The sequence below is a fragment of the Leptodactylus fuscus genome, unplaced genomic scaffold (assembly GCF_031893055.1).
Source record: "Leptodactylus fuscus isolate aLepFus1 unplaced genomic scaffold, aLepFus1.hap2 HAP2_SCAFFOLD_85, whole genome shotgun sequence".
Classification (NCBI taxonomy): domain Eukaryota; kingdom Metazoa; phylum Chordata; class Amphibia; order Anura; family Leptodactylidae; genus Leptodactylus; species Leptodactylus fuscus.
In genome coordinates this window covers 59,001-65,000 of record NW_027440893.1, presented here as the reverse complement: position 1 = coordinate 65,000, position 6,000 = coordinate 59,001, and positions in this window count along the sequence as shown.

Sequence of the window (6,000 nt, the reverse complement as noted above, 5' to 3'; positions counted from 1 at the left end):
AGATAGGAGATAGATAGATAGATAGATAGATAGATAGATAGATAGATAGGAGATAGATAGATAGATAGATAGATAGATAGATAGATAGATAGATAGATGGGGTTGGATCAGATCAGGGACAGGCGCGCAGTTTGTTCCCGGCACTCGGAGAATCACATCTTTCCAGACTCATTTCTTTGCCCATTTTTTCTCATCATTTGCGCCCCCCCCCCTCCTCCCCCCCTTCGCCCCTCCGCTGGTTTAAGGATTAAATCTGTCACTTTGTATTCCTCAATCCCCCGGGCCCCCCGGCCCCCCCATGGCCCCCCGCCCGCCTTCCATCCGCTGCAGGAGACTTTGGTAACTGCTTTCTGGATGACCCCGGGCGGCCTCTTAACCCCTTCCCTGCCAGACGGGGCGACCTCACCAGAAAAAGCGGAAAATTGTGTCTGGAAAGTGACGATTTCTGGGATTTGTGTCCTGGGGATCATTAGCGGGAGAGGTGACGTGGACGGACAGGGGGTCGCACCAACACCGCAACATGGCCGACAATCCGGAGATTGGAAAGTGATGTCAATGGTGACAGCCGAAATATTAACCCACGACACGCCGCAGAACTTACATTCAATTTTAATGGAATGTCCTGAAAAAAGTGACTTTCCAGCTTTTATTATTTACTATTCATCCCTCCATCCCATGAGGCGCTATCCAGCAGCCTGCGCGACCGAGTGTGCACCTGGCCTTAGTATAGATGTCTGAGTGTGCACCTGGCCTTAGTATAGATGATGGAGTGTGCACCTGGCCTTAGTATAGATGTCTGAGTGTGCACCTGGCCTTAGTATAGATGATGGAGTGTGCACCTGGCCTTAGTATAGATGAGCGAGTGTGCACCTGGCCTTAGTATAGATGTCCGAGTGTGCACCTGGCCTTAGTATAGATGTCTGAGTGTGCACCTGGCCTTAGTATAGATGATGGAGTGTGCACCTGGCCTTAGTATAGATGTCTGAGTGTGCACCTGGCCTTAGTATAGATGAGCGAGTGTGCACCTGGCCTTAGTATAGATGTCTGAGTGTGCACCTGGCCTTAGTATAGATGTCCGAGTGTGCACCTGGCCTTAGTATAGATGTCTGAGTGTGCACCTGGCCTTAGTATAGATGAGCGAGTGTGCACCTGGCCTTAGTATAGATGTCTGAGTGTGCACCTGGCCTTAGTATAGATGATGGAGTGTGCACCTGGCCTTAGTATAGATGTCTGAGTGTGCACCTGGCCTTAGTATAGATGACCGAGTGTGCACCTGGCCTTAGTATAGATGACCGAGTGTGCACCTGGCCTTAGTATAGATGACCGAGTGTGCACCTGGCCTTAGTATAGATGACCGAGTGTGCACCTGGCCTTTGTATAGATGACCGAGTGTGCACCTGGCCTTAGTATAGATGACCGAGTGTGCACCTGGCCTTAGTATAGATGACTGAGTGTGCACCTGGCCTTAGTATAGATGAGCGAGTGTGCACCTGGCCTTAGTATAGATGACCGAGTGTGCACCTGGCCTTAGTATAGATGACCGAGTGTGCACCTGGCCTTAGTATAGATGACGGAGTGTGCACCTGGCCTTAGTATAGATGACCGAGTGTGCACCTGGCCTTAGTATAGATGACCGAGTGTGCACCTGGCCTTAGTATAGATGACTGAGTGTGCACCTGGCCTTAGTATAGATGACCGAGTGTGCACCTGGCCTTAGTATAGATGACCGAGTGTGCACCTGGCCTTAGTATAGATGACGGAGTGTGCACCTGGCCTTAGTATAGATGACCGAGTGTGCACCTGGCCTTAGTATAGATGACTGAGTGTGCACCTGGCCTTAGTATAAATGTCTGAGTGTGCACCTTGCCTTAGTATAGATGACCGAGTGTGCACCTGGCCTTAGTATAGATGACCGAGTGTGCACCTGGCCTTAGTATAGCTGTCCGAGTGTGCACCTGGCCTTAGTATAGATGACGGAGTGTGCACCTGGCCTTAGTATAGATGTCCGCGTGTGCACCTGGCCTTAGTATAGATGACTGAGTGTGCACCTGGCCTTAGTATAGATGACCGAGTGTGCACCTGGCCTTAGTATAGATGTCCGCGTGTGCACCTGGCCTTAGTATAGATGTCCGAGTGTGCACCTGGTATTAGTATAGATGACAGAGTGTGCACCTGGCCTTAGTATAGATGACCGAGTGTGCACCTGGCCTTAGTATAGATGACTGAGTGTGCACCTGGCCTTAGTATAGATGACGGAGTGTGCACCTGGCCTTAGTATAGATGACCGAGTGTGCACCTGGCCTTAGTATAGATGACCGAGTGTGTACCTGGCCTTAGTATAGATGTCCGCGTGTGCACCTGGCCTTAGTATAGATGTCCGAGTGTGCACCTGGCCTTAGTATAGATGACCGAGTGTGCACCTGGCCTTAGTATAGATGACCGAGTGTGCACTTGGCCTTAGTATAGATGACCGAGTGTGCACCTGGCCTTAGTATAGATGTCCGCGTGTGCACCTGGCCTTAGTATAGATGTCCGAGTGTGCACCTGGCCTTAGTATAGATGACCGAGTGTGCACCTGGCCTTAGTATAGATGACCGAGTGTGCACCTGGCCTTAGTATAGATGACCGAGTGTGCACTTGGCCTTAGTATAGATGACCGAGTGTGCACCTGGCCTTAGTATAGATGACCGAGTGTGCACCTGGCCTTAGTATAGATGACCGAGTGTGCACCTGGCCTTAGTATAGATGACAGAGTGTGCACCTGGCCTTAGTATAGATGTCCGAGTGTGCACCTGGCCTTAGTATAGATGACCGAGTGTGCACCTGGCCTTAGTATAGATGACCGAGTGTGTACCTGGCCTTAGTATAGATGTCCGCGTGTGCACCTGGCCTTAGTATAGATGACCGAGTGTGCACCTGGCCTTAGTATAGATGACTGAGTGTGCACCTGGCCTTAGTATAGATGACCGAGTGTGCACCTGGCCTTAGTATAGATGTCCGAGTGTGCACCTGGCCTTAGTATAGATGACTGAGTGTGCACCTGGCCTTAGTATAGATGACCGAGTGTGCACCTGGCCTTAGTATAGATGACCGAGTGTGCACCTGGCCTTAGTATAGATGTCTGAGTGTGCACCTGGCCTTAGTATAGATGACCGAGTGTGCACCTGGCCTTAGTATAGATGTCCGATTGTGCACCTGGCCTTAGTATAGATGACGGAGTGTGCACCTGGCCTTAGTATAGATGTCCGCGTGTGCACCTGGCCTTAGTATAGATGTCCGAGTGTGCACCTGGCCTTAGTATAGATGACCGAGTGTGCACCTGGCCTTAGTATAGATGACCGAGTGTGCACCTGGCCTTAGTATAGATGACCGCGTGTGCACCTGGCCTTAGTATAGATGTCCGAGTGTGCACCTGGCCTTAGTATAGATGACCGAGTGTGCACCTGGCCTTAGTATAGATGACCGAGTGTGCACCTGGCCTTAGTATAGATGACCGAGTGTGCACTTGGCCTTAGTATAGATGACCGAGTGTGCACCTGGCCTTAGTATAGATGACCGAGTGTGCACCTGGCCTTAGTATAGATGACCGAGTGTGCACCTGGCCTTAGTATAGATGACAGAGTGTGCACCTGGCCTTAGTATAGATGTCCGAGTGTGCACCTGGCCTTAGTATAGATGACCGAGTGTGCACCTGGCCTTAGTATAGATGACCGAGTGTGTACCTGGCCTTAGTATAGATGTCCGCGTGTGCACCTGGCCTTAGTATAGATGACCGAGTGTGCACCTGGCCTTAGTATAGATGACTGAGTGTGCACCTGGCCTTAGTATAGATGACCGAGTGTGCACCTGGCCTTAGTATAGATGTCCGAGTGTGCACCTGGCCTTAGTATAGATGACTGAGTGTGCACCTGGCCTTAGTATAGATGACCGAGTGTGCACCTGGTCTTAGTATAGATGACCGAGTGTGCACCTGGCCTTAGTATAGATGTCTGAGTGTGCACCTGGCCTTAGTATAGATGACCGAGTGTGCACCTGGCCTTAGTATAGATGTCCGATTGTGCACCTGGCCTTAGTATAGATGACGGAGTGTGCACCTGGCCTTAGTATAGATGTCCGCGTGTGCACCTGGCCTTAGTATAGATGACTGAGTGTGCACCTGGCCTTAGTATAGATGACGGAGTGTGCACCTGGCCTTAGTATAGATGACCGAGTGTGCACCTGGCCTTAGTATAGATGACCGAGTGTGCACCTGGCCTTAGTATAGATGACCGAGTGTGCACCTGGCCTTAGTATAGATGACCGAGTGTGCACCTGGCCTTAGTATAGATGTCCGAGTGTGCACCTGGCCTTAGTATAGATGACCGAGTGTGCACCTGGCCTTAGTATAGATGACCGAGTGTGCACCTGGCCTTAGTATAGATGACCGAGTGTGCACCTGGCCTTAGTATAGATGTCTGAGTGTGCACCTGGCCTTAGTATAGATGACCGAGTGTGCACCTGGCCTTAGTATAGATGTCCGATTGTGCACCTGGCCTTAGTATAGATGACCGAGTGTGTACCTGGCCTTAGTATAGATGTCCGCATGTGCACCTGGCCTTAGTATAGATGACCGAGTGTGCACCTGGCCTTAGTATAGATGATGGAGTGTGCACCTGGCCTTAGTATAGATGAGCGAGTGTGCACCTGGCCTTAGTATAGATGTCCGAGTGTGCACCTGGTATTAGTATAGATGACAGAGTGTGCACCTGGCCTTAGTATAGATGACCGAGTGTGCACCTGGCCTTAGTATAGATGACCGAGTGTGCACCTGGCCTTAGTATAGATGACTGAGTGTGCACCTGGCCTTAGTATAAATGTCTGAGTGTGCACCTTGCCTTAGTATAGATGACCGAGTGTGCACCTGGCCTTAGTATAGATGACCGAGTGTGCACCTGGCCTTAGTATAGATGTCTGAGTGTGCACCTGGCCTTAGTATAGATGACCGAGTGTGCACCTGGCCTTAGTATAGATGACCGAGTGTGTACCTGGCCTTAGTATAGATGACCGAGTGTGCACCTGGCCTTAGTATAGATGTCCGCATGTGCACCTGGCCTTAGTATAGATGTCCGCATGTGCACCTGGCCTTAGTATAGATGTCCGCATGTGCACCTGGCCTTAGTATAGATGACCGAGTGTGCACCTGGCCTTAGTATAGATGACCGAGTGTGCACCTGGCCTTAGTATAGATGTCCGAGTGTGCACCTGGCCTTAGTATAGATGACGGAGTGTGCACCTGGCCTTAGTATAGATGACCGAGTGTGCACCTGGCCTTAGTATAGATGACGGAGTGTGCACCTGGCCTTAGTATAGATGACCGAGTGTGCACCTGGTATTAGTATAGATGACCGAGTGTGCACCTGGCCTTAGTATAGATGTCTGAGTGTGCACCTGGCCTTAGTATAGATGACTGAGTGTGCACCTGGCCTTAGTATAGATGACCGAGTGTGCACCTGGCCTTAGTATAGATGTCTGATCTAAATTTCATTTAGTAAAAATACATTGGAGCCATTTTCTCTGTGCAGAAGTCTTAGACAGCCAGTGACAGCGCATGTGGGAGCTGTAACGGCAGCCATATTGGTGGCCACCCAGCTTTCCTGGGTCCAGATCGGCAGGATGTTTACACCTGATGTCTTGCTCTCCGCTCTGTCTATTGAACACGAGATACAATGAAACGACTTTTCAGCTGTAATAAAATTACACTGTTGCGATAATTGTCGCGGTTTTCCAGGCGGGGTTGCCCTGACAACCTCCCCGTTTTGCTGCCCCTTTAATGTGAAGAGCTGTGAGGTCATTTAGAAAATTATAGCGTGAAATAATGGCCGAGAAAAAACCGCCGCAACCATTCTCAGCAATTCCGAAAACTATCGGCGGAGTAAAAAGCTTCATTGTGGCCGTGTCTTTATGTGTGCAAACAGCGATAGTGGGCAACGATCGGGCCGGCGGGCGGGCAGGAGGGGGTTA